Below are 15,321 nucleotides of genomic sequence, written 5' to 3'. Positions count from 1 at the left end.
CCCTGGCCCAAGGTAATTTCATAGCAGCACAAAACTCTTAATGTCACTTTAAATAGGTTTAGGTGCAAAGATCAGAGCCTATCCTAAGCACTCCTATAATGTTTCTCCTTGGAGGAAACAGCTTCTTGATGCCCAGGGGATCCTGCTGTGGCGAAGACGTTAGGAGTGGTTTTCTCTAAAATACATGTGCTTGGATGCTCAGGTGGCTGTGAGTTCATCTTCCCTTCCTTGACAAATAGGCCTGCTTAAGGAATTGAGGCTTCCTTTCTTCCTCTGAATCTCTTTTATTAACCTCAGGTTTTTAAATTACTGCAAAATACATTTAAAGTGGTTTTTCAAGGTCACTGGAAAACTACATTTTCAAAGTGTCAGTAGAAAATAACCAACTTTCGGACCACGAAAACGATGATATTTATTTTTGAACCTGCAAACCCGGTGATAAACCCAAGCTGTTTACATTAGTTTGAAATCTGTTTTCCTGGTTCTGGCCAGCCATGGCCCTGCTGCAGCTACTTTTCCCTCCAGATAATTTGCCATTCCCACTGCAGCGTAAATTCTTCCCCAGACAGTAATGCTGTGGCTGCCAGCCCTGCCACCAAAATGGCCCTGTCTCACAAGCTAAGTCGGATCAGCCTGAGACAGGATTTGCCTGACACAAACTGTCTGTCAGGGCTGTGGAACTGGGGGAGTGGGGTTTCTGGGGGTGGCATTCACATCTGTGGCTCGACATGAAGCTGTCACCCCACAGCCAGCGCCCGGTGCCATGGTATTGCCTGCAACCACCTCCCAGAGAAACAGGAACAATTACTTGTAATAATTAACAATCCCAGAAGAGTTTTCAGGAGAACTGATGTGTTTATCTGCCATTCCTTGGCTAAATTCCAGCAAGGACTGCGTGACATCCTGCCTCTGTCATTGTACTTCATCCACCTAAATTCTCCTGCAGTTTTGATCGGGATGGAGAGCCTTTGTTATTCCTTCTCCAGCAGCTCTTGCACTGGATTCCTGCATTTGGAAGTAGCTGCTGAGCCAAATACATTTCAGTTACAAGTGATCAGTACTGCAAATTCTTCTGATTTTATAATCAGTCTTAGGATTTTTGGCATTTTTCCGAAAGCCTGAGCTGTTGGAGTCGTTATGAAGCACCAGGATCTCAGTTTTCATGGTTTTAAGTAAGTGGCTCACCCTTGCAGTTGAAAACACGAGGCATGTTTACCCTAGAGGCTGAGAAGCCAGATGGTGGATAAAGAAAATGCAACAATTTGGGGTTTTAATCTCGTGATTTTTTTTTAAGCCAATCTCATAATTTTGGGGAGCTGGACTCACAGTTTGTGAATGCTCACAGTTGGCATTACCGAGTGATCATATTTTACGAGGAGTGCTTAATTAATTGCTGATTTAATTTGTGTTTGCCAAAAGCTTTGAAATCCTTGGATTCATTGAGTTCCTTTTAGGACAGAATACAATTTCCAGTGCTAAATCTGCTCAGATCTGCTACTCTGGGAATCTTTCAGTGGCCAGTAGTTCAATTTAAGGGATGAAATGCATTTTGGTGGCATTCTCACTCTAAACACTTTGAAGACATGACCACAAGATGAGCAGTGTCTTCTAAAGGGTACAAAATGGACAATCCTCTGGGTCAGGCTCTTCCCCAAATTTTGGGGAGATCACTCACTAGCCCCTAAGCAGGACAGGGAATTTTGTAGGGGTCTTCCAGTGCCACGGAAGGCCAGAAAAAGTCACGTTGTTTTGGGCTGTTGAAATCTCTGCTGACCACCAAGATTTCACAGAATCACAGAATGTTTTGGGTTGAGAGAGACCTTAAAGACCAGGTTGCTCCAAGCCCCATCCAACCTGGCCTTGGACACTTCCAAGGATGGCAAAGCCACATCTCCCGTACCCAAATGTGGGCCTGGCAGCCAGGCAGACATTTCTGTGACACAAAGATGCCACTACATTGCAAATGGTTGCATAAAATAAGTAGCTCCTTCTAACCCTCCACCAGACATCTTAGGGAAAGGCCAAACTCTGCTCAGAGTGGGATTGTTTCACCTCAGGGTCATTCAGGCAGCTGGGGCATGGAAAATGGTGTGTCATGCAGCAAAACAAGGTGCCTCGTGCTAGGCCTGGTGAGAATGTCTTTTAAGCCAAAATAATGCTTGGTCTTATTTACTTGACAGCTCAGACATTAATTTAAGACAGGCACAAATGAATCACCAGCCATGTTACAGTTGCCTCGTTGGAATCCCTCTGCTATAATCTCACAGTTTTTTCACCTAATTAATTTCCCCTTTCCTTGCACCAGTGTTTCATGAGTGTATCTTGTTTGGAGGAGATTAAGAGTCACACACTTCATTAGTAAGGTGTAAATTATCAGAGAGACCCTCTCCATCCACCTGCTTAATTGGGTTAATGAAGCGTCTCTGTGGGCCCTGGTAAGACAGCACTGCTCTCTGCTCCCTGCAGGCATTACCAGGGCTGTTTGGAAAATAAATGGAGACCTTAAAGTTCCCACCTTGGTGCATTTTGAGACTTTTGGGCATTAAATTTCCTTTTTAAAAGGGAAAAAAAGAGTTGAAGTTGACATGAATTGCAAGATAAAGCATTCCTGCCTGTGAAATTACAGTGATAATATTGCTCGAATCATTCCACATCAGAACTAATTCCTAATTAATACTAACTTCTATTTTTTTTCTCTACCTTAAGCAGCCAGATTGCATTAATATAACACACACAGAGATACTATTAATGCTCAGTTAAATGGTTAAACTGGTATAAATGCCACAGCAATGCAAGGGTAAAAATGGGGAGCGTGTGTTCAATCTCTGCAATGTGGAGTATGGACAGTCCTGGGCAATGAGCGCCCCTTGTCCCTGCCAGACATGATCCCACATGGAAACCAGGTCCCTTTATCTCTGCACATCCCTGTCTCGCCTCTCCTTGGGTTTTGGAGACTATTCTTAGAAGGGAAAGCGATAAAACCTCTATCAGGCGCATAAATTACAGCACACCCACGGAACAGGAAATTTTAAGGTGATGTGAGAGATTATTTGCACTGCATGTCCGGGCTCAGAGAGAACAGAAACACGAGGGGATGACTCACGAGTGCTGATGTCACTTGTGGGGTGAGGTGGGCTCAGTCCAAAGCTGATCCTGAGCGAGGTCAAAGCCCACAAACACCGAAGCTCTTTGAACGTTCTCAGGCTCTTTCTCGTGAGCAACTCATTGAACTCGCGCTCGTGCAGCCAGAAACAAATCCATCAGCAGCCCAGTGGACAATTTGTGGAGGGAAAATGAGGAGAAAGGCTGTGGGTAAATTATTTGTCACAAAATATTCGCCTGGCTCTACCTGACAGAGCAGAGTCCCGCGTTTGATCTCCGTGAGCGACTGTCGCGGGAATCAAAGGGAGTTTTGTCAGGGGATTAAGTGCAGAAGTTGTCGTCGAGAACTACATTAAAGATAAGAAATCCAGAGTGTGGCCCAAAGTGCCTAATCCCAGCACAACTAGTGAATTATTAAGTTGGTCATTTGACAGAAGGAAGGGAAAAAAAAAACCCAACTGTTTTTGAGACTGCCTAAAAAAAGAGGTTTCTATTAAAATACAGTGGTTGCATAATGAGAACACGACCAACATGCAGCTCCAAAATGAGAGCTGGGCTCTTGCATCAGTCCCTGAAGCCATGGAATAATGCAGAAAACAGCAGCTTCCAAGGGCTGCCCCCTTTTTTCCAGGTGTAGGATTTGGACCTCCATCTCTGTCTACTGGGGAAAAAGGAAATTTTTGAGGTATCAGCAGTAGCTGACCTTTGGAGGCTTGAGATGTGCCTGAGATACCTGGCTGATCCCAAACAGAGCCCACAGGCTGTCAGAATTTGTGGTATTGATGATTCTGAGATTCTGAAAAGTCTCTGTCTTTCTGCCCCATTGCTAAAGAAGAAACCATAATTGGTCTGTGCTGGTTTCCAGGTTGTTTATTCTGTTTATCTCTCACATGTTCTGCTGCCCTGCCCAGCTCTGTCCTGCAGGGCAGCGTGTGGGGCTCTGCCCTCAGTGGGATGTGACAAACATTAAATACCAGAAACTCCCTGGGCTGCATTTACAATAACGTGCCAATATCTGTCACCTACGTTGGACAGTGTGTCCCCAGCCTGAACCAACAGAAAAATGCCAACACCACAGTGAGACATGGAGGGCATGAAGGAGGAGAAAAAGGACAAGGCACACCCAATTTCCTCCATCTTGTCCCCTTTGAACCCCTCATCTAGAATCCTAAAATTTTACTTTTGCACCCGTGCCACACTTAATTATTACTGATACCAAACACTCAGAGCTGGTAATTCATGCTGTAAGATTGAAAACTCTTTTCCATGGACAGAGATCACAGCCAGTGTCTCTGGGGGCTCTGTCCAGGGGGTTCCTGACCCCTGCCAGGGTCCCAGACCTGCCAGGGCAGCCAGAGGGATGCCCTGGATTCCCAGAACAGGCACCCATCCTGCCTACAGTGTGTCCATGCCTTGTTGGTAAATCAGGAATGACAAGGTGTCCATCTCTGCCAGGAGCACAGAGCTGTTCCGTCACTTCTCCATCCAGCTCTGGGGATCCCAGCATGAGGAAGATTTGGAGATGCTGGAGTGAGTCCAGACGAGACCATGAGGATGCTCCAAGGGCTGGAGCCCCTCTGTTGTGGGGCCAGGCTGGAGAGGAGAAGCTCCAGGGAGAGCTCAGAGCCCCTTGCAGGGCCTAAAGAGGCTCCAGGAGAGCTGGAGAGGGACTGGGGACAAGGGATGGAGGGACAGGACACAGGGAATGGCTCCCACTGCCAGAGGGCAGGGATGGGTGGGAGATTGGGAATTGGGAATTCCTGGCTGGGAGGGTGGGGAGAACTTGGCACAGGGTGCCCAGAGAAGCTGTGGCTGCCCCTGGATCCCTGGAAGTGTCCAAGGCCAGGCTGGACAGGGTTGGAGCAACCTGGGAGGGTGGAAGTTGTCCCTGCAGGAGACAATCCCTTGGCAGGGGATTGGAATTTTAAAAATGGTCTTTAATGTCCTTTTCAACCCAAACCACATTATGATTCCATGATTCCATGATAGACAGGAAAACATCCAGCAGCTAGAGAAGAAAGCAAACTGAAAATGTTGGATTTGTGGACAAACAAGATGGAAACATCTGCACAGGCAGCTGACCACGGGGATGAATGTGAGAAAACAGAAATCTTAACAGGCTCATGGGGAAAAGGGAAGAGGTGTGAGTGAAACAGCATCTCCAGGAATCCTGCCGGGGATAAAGGTGTTTGAGGAGCTGTGGGACCCCCAGCAGAATGAGACACTGTTTGTTGCACCAAGTAAAGAGGAGGGGAGGCACGAGATGTTTGCATTACCGAGGTGGGAACTCTGCCTTGCAGACCCCACAGGGACAGGCTCACCCATGAGGGCTGGCCAGGGGCTGGGACAGGGTGTGGAGTGGCAGAAGGAATCCCACAGCAATGCCTCCAGCTAGGAAGGGCAGCACCAGGGGCCTGTGTATGACACAGAGAGCAGAAAGCAAAAATTCTCCCCCAGAGTCACTTTAACACTTCAGTGCCACCACTGCTGGGAAATGGGAATGAGGACGTGAAGAAGATGATGTCACTCCAAGATATGACACCCCAAGATCATCCCTGCTGCCCCTGGTCCTGTGCAGGGTGGTGGGAATCTCTGGAACAGCCTTGCAGATGTCCCAGAGAACATCCAGACACTGTGAAGGATCGTTAGGAATTTTGGGGTGGGAGAGAGGAGGGTCCAAGAGGACCCTGTCCAGCTGCCCTCCAGAGGGATGTCCCTGCTAGGGGACACACTGTGGCATTGCCCAAAGGGGCTGCACAAACCAGAACAGAGCAAAGACCCCCTGGTCCTACCTGTGCACACATCTGGCTCTGCCATGAACCCAAACTCCCACACCCAGCCAGGGATCAGTGCTGGATGTGGAAGGGGCCCTAAAGATGGTGTGGTTCCAATCCCCAAAATGTGGAACCACACCATCTTTAAGGCCCCTTCCAGCACAAACCATCCTTGGATTCTGTGGTTCTAATGAGTGTTTCTGTGATTGGCACAAAGCAGAAAAAGCAGTGCTTCAGGGAGCTGGGGCAAATGATCCCTCACTCAACTCTCCATCACGGACACCTGACAGGTAAAAACTCTCTTCTGTGTGAGCAAAGTCTCCAGACAGGGAGCAGAGAACCTGAAAGGAATCTCCATCCTCTGAGATATTCAAAATTGGACCAAAGCAATGTGATTTAACCTTGAAGTTTGCTCTACTTTGCACAGGGTCTAGGACTGGACACCCACAAAGGCCCCTTCAAGTTTGAATTGTTTTAACTTTTTCATTCTATGACTACCCAGTTTATGCAGAATACTGCCTGACAAGAGGCAGCTGATGTGAATTTGTCAAGAACAAATCTGCCCAGAGCAGAGAGCCATTGCAATGTGGTGGGCTGCTCCATCCCTGGGGATAAGTGATTGCCTATTCCCTGGATATTTCTGTTCCCTCAGGGATCTGCTGGCCCAGCTATGCATACATTTGCTCTCGATTCTGTCAGAGTCACTCAGGCTACTAAAATGCTTCCATTAAAAAGGTGTGCATGTGGAAGAGACTCAGCTCTGTAGCATGAGGAGCCTCTGTGGCTGCTGCAGGCGGCTGCCAACCCGTGAAAACACATCTAAGAGACGCTGAAAAGGGGAGGTGGGAAGGATGTCAGGACCCTCTTTGTCAGAGCAGAGCAATGAACAGCTCTGCTGAAAGGTGAGCCAGCTTGAGTTTGTTTGCTGACACCTCCCTGCCTGGCTCCTCAAAGCTTGCAATCCTCTGCCACCCTTTGGCAATGGCACAGTCCTGTCTGCCTTGCATCCCTCTCCTTTTTTTTTTTTTTTTTTTTTTTTTTTTTTTTTGTCACTCAGCTGACAAGAAACTCTTCCAAAACAATGGCACACTTGTGCCTGTCCTCATGGAAAGCAAATGATTTACAAATAATCTCAGCCGGGTGGTCAGGGTGAGGATCTGTAAATCATCACACTCTGCATGAAGATTTGTTTTGGAGAAAGTTCTGGTGAAAGATGTATCCTGCTGCCTTCAAATAACTGAAGCACTGTCCTTGACTCAAAATCTATCAGCTGCTCTTGCCAAGCTAGTGCTTGGGCTGCAAATGGGACATTGGAGAAATCCTTTTCTTCCAACACTGAGCTAGAAACTAACATGGAAAATGGATCATAGAACCAAAGAATATCCTGAGCTGGGAGGGACCCACAAGCATCACCAACCTCAGCTCCTGAAAGACCTTTAGACACCTTTTTCAGCCCTCTAACTATTCTTTATGGGTGAAAATAAAACAGTTTGTGTTTATCTCTCTGCATCCTGTCCTGATGACATCTGGAGGAGGCTTCCAACCACCTCAGGTAGTGGGGACACCACTGGCTACATCCCCTGGGATGCAATCAGGAGGAAGAGATGTGCTGTAAACAGCAGCAGCAGCCTGCCTGGGGTTTGTGTTTTAATGGGTGCAAGAATCGGTGTTAGCATATGCTAACCACTCTTTGCAGGGTGATCATTATGCAAATGCCTACAGTAAACAGGTAGGAAATTAGATCTAATCAGGACACCCCCCCTCATCCCTCCCCTCTCTCCTGACACAGGAAAGTTGACTCCGTCGCATTGCTCCGGGTGCAAACCAAAAAAAACCAAAAAAAGTCGGAATTCCAGCCGGAACCCTTAGTTTTCCATTCGTCCTTTTGTTCTCATGTGTTTGGTTTCTTGCGTAAGTCACTGGAAAGCGAAGGGCAGCCTTGTGACTGCTTTAATTTTAAAGCTCCCAGAACAGGCTGGTATGGCTGGATCCAGAATTAACCCCGTTGTGGATTTCCGCGATCTGAAGGCAAACAAAAAGCCGAGCACATCACGCCCGGGGTCCGTGAGTGATTTGGCTCCGTGCAATATCGCTGCCTGTGCAAGAGCCTGGCTGTTCGTCCTGGCGGGGACAGTCCCAGATTCCCGGGATGAGCCCAGGAGCATCCCAGCATCCCGCGCTTATCGGGAGCCCTTCGGTGCTGCCCGGGGTGTCACGCAGCTGATTTCTGTCTCACACCCCCTCTCCCCATGCAGCTCAGCCTTGCAACACCTCCAATCCCCTGTGCCCAAGTGCCAGACACAGCTGGTCCCCTGCCCAGGGCAGGGGGGCTGGGGCTGGATGATCTTTAAGGTCCTTTCCACCCCAAACCACTCCAGCGTTCTGTGATTTGCCCCGGGCCCCCTCGAGGGGCTCTGTCTGGCACAGGACCACCGAGCTCTCTGCTTGTCCCCATCCCAGCAAGGCCAAGGACACCCTCAGCCCCTGGGTTTAGGAAATCTCAGCCTCCCAGAACCCTGACAAAGGAGCAGACACCTTCTTGCAGCAAATATTAAAGGCTGTGGCCAAGTAATAACAACTGTTTGCTGCAGTGTCTGTGCAAAGGTTGAGGCAATTACGGCTCTGCAGCCAGAAGCATAAAAGCCACAGAGGCACCTCCTGAGCCATGAGGACCCTCCTGAATCGTGTACAGACCAGAGGACAGGGCTGTGAGGAGTGGGTGCTGCAGAGAGGGGCCTGAACATCCCTTGGAATCCCAGGGTGATGCTCAGTGCTGTTTCTGGCTTTGATTCTTGCAGCCTGACCCGATGGTAGATGCTGACTGGAGCCTCAACAGGCCCTCACTGGCCAGCAATGCCAACGAAATAAAAAAAGGAAATGTCAGAGATTGGGATTTTCCCTGGGATATTGGACATCTAGGGGCTATGTTAATGTGGTTACACCCAAGGTTCTAATTCTGGTTTCAGTTTTATGGGGACAAGATGACATCTGCATCTTCACAGTCGCTCCCACAAACTCCAAATAACCCCAGCACTGCTGCTCATTTTTAATCACTCCACCAGCATCCCTTTCAACATCACAGTCTTGCAGCAGACTTGGGTGATCCATTCAAGTCCTGGTACCCTGGAAAATGCTGGAAGCATGCCCCAAAACACAGAGAAAGAGACTCAGCTGTCCCTGCCTGCTGTGACCCTTTTCGCAGTCACCTCTCTGCCATTGGTGTGGGAGCCCATGAGTCAGGAAGGAGCTTTGGCTGCCTCCAGCAGCATGGGCTGCCCCTGGCAGGACCTACCAAAGAAGGCAGAGAGTTTGCACACCTGGAGAGGTTGGCACTGTGTCCTCAGTCCCTCTGGCAGGGGGGCAGAGAGAGAAAGGGAAGGAAGGGCAGAGAGAGAAAGGTAAGGAAGGGCAGAGAGAGGGAGAGCGGCCAAAGGAAACCAAAAAGAGCAGAGGTGCAGCACAGAGCTGAGCCACACTGCTCCAGGAAATTCTTGCAAGATATTTTCCCACCTTCCCATGCCTTACCAGCATTTTTCCTGCATGAGGATTAGCCTGGAGTCCTCCCAAAACACAGATCCCACCTGCAGCCCTGGTGCCCTGATCCCTGGTGCCCAGCTCTCAGCCCTCTCCTACACCAGCTCCACTTGATTTTCCATGGCCAGACATGATCCAGAAGCAAACTTCCCCAGGAAACATCTGGTGAACACTCCATCCTCTGAAAAGTCCTGCACAAACCCCTGAAACAGCAGAGTAACCTGGATGGTTACCATAAATGATGTGACATGTTGTATTTTAAGTAATTATGGACAAGGGCAAGTACCTCCTGCATGGCTTTCAGAAAGGCACATGGGTGCTCGACTGTTACACTTAAAAATGCAGAGCTTCCCTGCCCTAAGGGAATTTTTTACAGCTTCTAATTTTTATTTTTCTCAGATAGCCAGTTTGGGTTAATCTTATTTTAGCTTGTTCACCTGGATATCCCTACAAAATGCTTTTGTCTTCCAGGTGATATGATATCCTGCCTTCACTAAATGTACTCACACCACTTCAATCTTCCCTTGGATAACTCATATACCCCAATCAGGTTTGTGCCTCCTGGACTTGCTCTTCTGGCTCTCCCTGAACCCTTCCTAATCCTCCCCTTTCCGTTCCAAAGCCAGGTCCTGAGACTGGACAACACCATTTCAGTAGAGATCTCCTCTCCCACACGATTTGGAGTGGATTCCAGAGTTTCAGGGGCAACAGCCCAGCCCTTATTCCCCACTGATCCAGGGCTGATGCTGTTTGGGCTCCCAGCAGACTCCATCAGCCCAGAACCTGCCAGCTCACAGCTGTCAGGGGGCTCAGGGCTCCTGCCTCCTCTGCACAACAATGAAGGAACCTCCTCACAACACAAAAAACACCTTCACAACTCAGTGAACACCTTCACAATCCCACAAAAACCCTCACAACCCAATGAACACCCTCACAACCCAATGAACACTTTCACAACCCAACAAAGACCCTCACAACCCAACAAAGACCCTCACAACCCAACAAACACCCTCACAACCCAATAAGCACCTTCACAACCCAACAAACAACTTCACAACCCAATGAACACCCTCACAACCCAATGAACACCCTCACAACCCAATGAACACTTTCACAACCCAACAAAGACCCTCACAACCCAACAAACACCCTCACAACCCAATAAGCACCTTCACAACCCAACAAACAACTTCACAACCCAATGAACACCCTCACAACTCAATGAACACCCTCAGAACCCAATAAACACTCTCACAACCCAACAAACACCTTCACAACCCAACAAAAACCCTCACAACCCAATGAACACCTTCACAACCACACAAAGACCCTCACAACTCAATGAACACCCTCACAACCCAACAAAAGCCCTCACAACCCAACAAACACATTCACAACCTAACAAACACCCTCTGAACACCACGAACAATCTCACAACCCAATAAGAACCTTCACAACCCAACAAACACCCTCACAACACCATGAACAATCTCACAACGCAATAAGAACCTTCACAACCCAACAAACACCCTCACAACCCAAGAAACACCCTCACAACCCAACAAACACCTTCCCAACCCAATAAACACCCTCCCAACCCAACAAACACCCTCCCAACTCACCACATTCCTTGTTTTCAGCCCTCCAGCCCCAGGGCAAACACCCTCAGCTGAATCAGCCTGCAGTAACTCCCCAGCCACTCCCTGCAGGGTGGCTCTGCACGTTTTCCTAATGGAGAGGAGACTCAATATCCCAAGGGATAAAACCTGCAGCCCTACATCCTACAGAGGAGCCTGTGGGATCTCCAAAAATCAGTGAGACAGAGGGCACGGTTACCTGTCCTTCCACCCCTGTGGCATGGAGGGACCAGCTTGAAGGGACTGAGGGACACTTTGCTTTTCACAGCAACATCAGGAGACAAATCAGCTTCACCTCTGCTTGAATCTGCCTGAAAGCAAAAGCGATTTGCCTCTCGTGAAGGGAGTAAGGGATGGAGGAGGACCCAGCTTTGGTCTCCCTTTTGGCAGGAGAAGGTTGAGAAAGGCAGCCCAGCCATGGGCACCTTCCCTGCATCCCAAGGGTGCTGCTTGGAAACTCAAGGCACATGCCAAGCCTTACCAAAAGTGAATCACAGCAGGCCAGCAGGAAAGTTCTTCTGCTTGGAACTGACATCCCGACCTCACAACCTCCTGTAGGAAAGGCAAAAAAAGCTCCAGGTCTTGAAGACTTTACTCCAGCCAAGTGGAAGTTCATTCAGGCCCCAGCAGGCTCTGAACTGGTGTCAGTGGTGATGGTCCATGTTGGGAAGGTTACAGTCCAGAGAGGACTTCTAAAATCTATTTTAAAAGCTGCCCTGCTTGCTCCCTCAGCCCTCTCCTCCCTGTCCAGCCTGATCCCAGACCCTCCCAGTGCCCAGGGCTCCCAGGCTGGGTTAGAGGATGCATTTTCATCAGCAGGTCTCATGACCAGCATCCACACAGGAATAAAGACCAGGGTCCTGTGAGCCTGTGAGGAGAAGCACAGAGAGAACCAACTCCTCCTTGAAAACAGAAACCAGCAGATCTACACTGCAGTTTTCCCAGAAATTGGCTCTGTGGGGAGCTCTGGTTTCTGGTTTCATGGAGGAACCTCCTCTTCTCTCTCTCTCTCTCTCTAATGATGCTGCCTCAGCTCTGCAGATTTAATTACCAGGTAATTATACATCACATTCAGTGGTTTGGTCCTGGCAAGGGCTGAGTGTCACCAGTGTTGAGACCAAGAAAAGTGTTTGCTCTGTGCACTGAGAGTCTGAAACCCCTCTGGTACCTCCAGCTCTGCATCTCTCACAGGAAAGCCCAGAAACCAGGGACAAGCCCCATGACAGAGTGGGGACATCATTGCCACAGGGTCCCCAGACCATGGGATGCCATAAACCTGTCTGAAGGAAGAATGGGGAAGGGAGCACCTCGAGGAAGGCACTTTCTTTTGACACATCCCTCACTAAGAGGTATTTGCTGATAAGCTGATAATCAGGTGGCCTGGCCACCCCCAGGACGTTAGACCTTGGTGCTTAGAGAATATTTGATCATACAATATCTCCATTAGGAGTTTGTAATCCTCTATCACAGCATTTGAGAGCCATCTGAGTATAAGGAGATTTTTATTAATGGTTCATGAGCCTAAAAGTCAAAACTGACTCTCAGAGCAGATTTTAACAGTTTGTGTGGGATTTATCTATTTATCTATCTCATCACCACCTCTTCTCCCCCCACCCCTTCTCTGCCATCGCTCCCTCTGCTCTGCCCCAGCACTGAGCTGCAGCAGCAGGGACAGACTAGGCAGCCCCAGCAGCAGGAAATGGCATTTCTCCTTCCCTTCTGTCTTTCTTTGTCTTCTCTCTTTTCCCTTCCCTTCCCTTCCCTTCCCTTCCCTTCCCTTCCCTTCCCTTCCCTTCCCTTCCCTTCCCTTCCCTTCCCTTCCCTTCCCTTCCCTTCCCTTCCCTTCCCTTCCCTTCCCTTCCCTTCCCTTCCCTTCCCTTCCCTTCCCTTCCCTTCCCTTCCCTTCCCTTCCCTTCCTCCATCCTTTTCTCCCTCCTTTTCCCCCTCCCTCCTCCTTTCCCTCTTTCCTTCTATCCCTCATTCTTTTCCTCCCCTTCTTCTCTCCCTCTTTACTTCCTCACTTCCCTTCTTTTCCTTCCCTTCCATTTTTCTTCCTTCCCCTCCCATCCCTTCATCCCAATACAACCCCTCATCCCAATCCTCCCTTCCTAACCTTCCCAAACCCAAACCCATTCCCAAATCCCAGGTTGAAGGCGGTGCCAGGGCTGCGAGTGGGATTTGGGGAGCTCCTGTGCCACTCCACCAGCACCAGGTGGTGAAGCTCCACTGCCCGTCCCTAAATCCGGCTTTTTTTTTTTTTTTTTGTCAGCAAATCTCCCCCGTCTCCTTGGAAACTGGCAGCACTCCCCATCCCGGGGTCCTCCTGCAAATGCAGCACCCCAAAAGTTGTCCCCGTTTTGGGGCTCCCTGGGCTGGCTCACCCTGGGGTGGCAGCAGGGATGCTCTGGATACTGGGGAGCACTGGGAAGTGCTGGTGTTGGTGGGGAGCAGGAGGGGCTGGGACAAGGATGAGCAGGAGCTGCTGGAACCGGCATTCCAGGCAGTTCCCTTGTGCTTACACTCAAAATTTCCCTCCTGTTTTTCTGCTTTTCCAGTTTTAGGTTTTGTTGGGTTTTTTTTTGTTTTGGTTTGGTTTCTTTTTTTTTTAATTATTATTTTCCCCTCTGGTGGGAAATGTCACATTGAAGAGCAGAGAGAGGATTTGCTTGTATGTGTATTTTGTGGGGCTGGGCAAGACACCTCAAATCAAACACCCTCCTAATCAGCTCTTTGCCCCTAAATCCGGCTTTCCAAAGCTAAACCGACGTGGTCTCCCCAGCTTTTCCCCAGATTTTATTGGATCCAGGATTGCCTACCGCAGCCTGAGTTCAGAGGAAGTGAATTCTACCAGGAGATGTAAAACATTAAAAATTAAAAAGGAGTAAAAACACTCTTTACAGAATATTTTGTGCTTGCCAGCTCACCTTGGGATTTTGCCCTTTGCCCACCGCACGTGCCCATTTAAATTAAACTCAGAAACGAACAGGGAGAGAAAACGTGGAAGGTACAAAAAGACAGGGAAAAATCAGAGAAACTCCTGCCATGAATTAGCTTTTTCTGATAAAAATGAGCACTAGCTGGAGGAGCTCATCCCTAACAGACAGGAAAATACTCAGGAAAGAAAAGTAAAAGATAAGATGGGGAAAGCTAAATGAAAAAGGAGGTTTTAAAGAGCCTTAAAAAAAATTAATAATCAAAAGCTCAGGAAACAAAGAGCTTTTCCAGGCAGGTGGGATGCTGTGCCCCAGTTCAGTAAGGACTTGGTTTTCTTGAGCATAATTTGCTCGAATAGATTTTTTTAGGGAGGGAGAAGTGAACTTTGTTGATTTGAAGCAAACCAGTGGAAAAATGAAACTTTCCACGCTGCTGCTTGGGAGATGCCAGCGGGCAGGGACACGGCTGGAGCTTCCCAAAGCTCCCCTGCACGGATCCTCCCGTTCCAAAAAAAAAAAATAAATGAGAAAATCACCGACTGACACAGGCTAACTGTGAGGCAGCACAAAGCTCTCCTTCCCCCAGAGTGGTTTATTTTAGAGGCTGCTCCCTGCCCTGGGGACACACGTGGCACTGCAGGAAGGAGCAGTTTGGAAGGGATGCTTTGGGACGGGGATGCAGAGCCCAGGGATGGATGGAGAGGCACCGTGGCTGCCTCATCACTCGTGCTCCTCAGTCCTGACGACCAAAGTGTGGTGCTGGTGGCCCTGGGTGGCTCACAGGGTGCTGGTGACAAACCTGGGGGACAGCAAGTGACATGGTGCTGGGTTTTTTTTCCCAGATCACTCCCTTTCCAGAGATCCATTATTTCACTGTGCTAAATCCAACCCCAGTGCAGGGCTCCAGCAGCTCCAGCACTGCACACGGGAAGGAGAGAGGGAGAAAGAGGGAGAGGGACAGAGAAAGAGCCACCAAGAAGAGGGAATGCGTGGGAAAGGCCTGATCCTGCATCCTGGGGCTTCAGCTGGTGAGATTGTAGCTCAAACACCATCCCTCTCCTTCCCCAGCACCTCTGCCTGATCCAGGTTCTCCTTTCTTTCTGCCTGGAAAGTTCTCCCCAAAGACACAACTGGGGACTCCATCCCCTGGGAAGAAGCCGCCGAGCAGCCGCGTCCCTCCCTCCCCACCAAGAGATTTGGCGAAGCTGGGGTGGGAAAGGTCACCTTAGCCAAGCTCTGCTTGTAATGGAAGTTTTTTTTAATTAAAGATTTCAAAAATAAAATAACGCCCCTCCTCGATTTTTGCTTCCTACACCTCGGGGAGATGCCAGCAGAACCCCT

Source organism: Lonchura striata, chromosome 5 (assembly GCF_050655825.1).
Source record: "Lonchura striata isolate lonStrDom1 chromosome 5, ASM5065582v1, whole genome shotgun sequence".
NCBI lineage: Eukaryota > Metazoa > Chordata > Aves > Passeriformes > Estrildidae > Lonchura > Lonchura striata.
The sequence above is the reverse complement of the archived record's forward strand: the minus strand, read 5'-3'. Positions refer to the sequence as shown.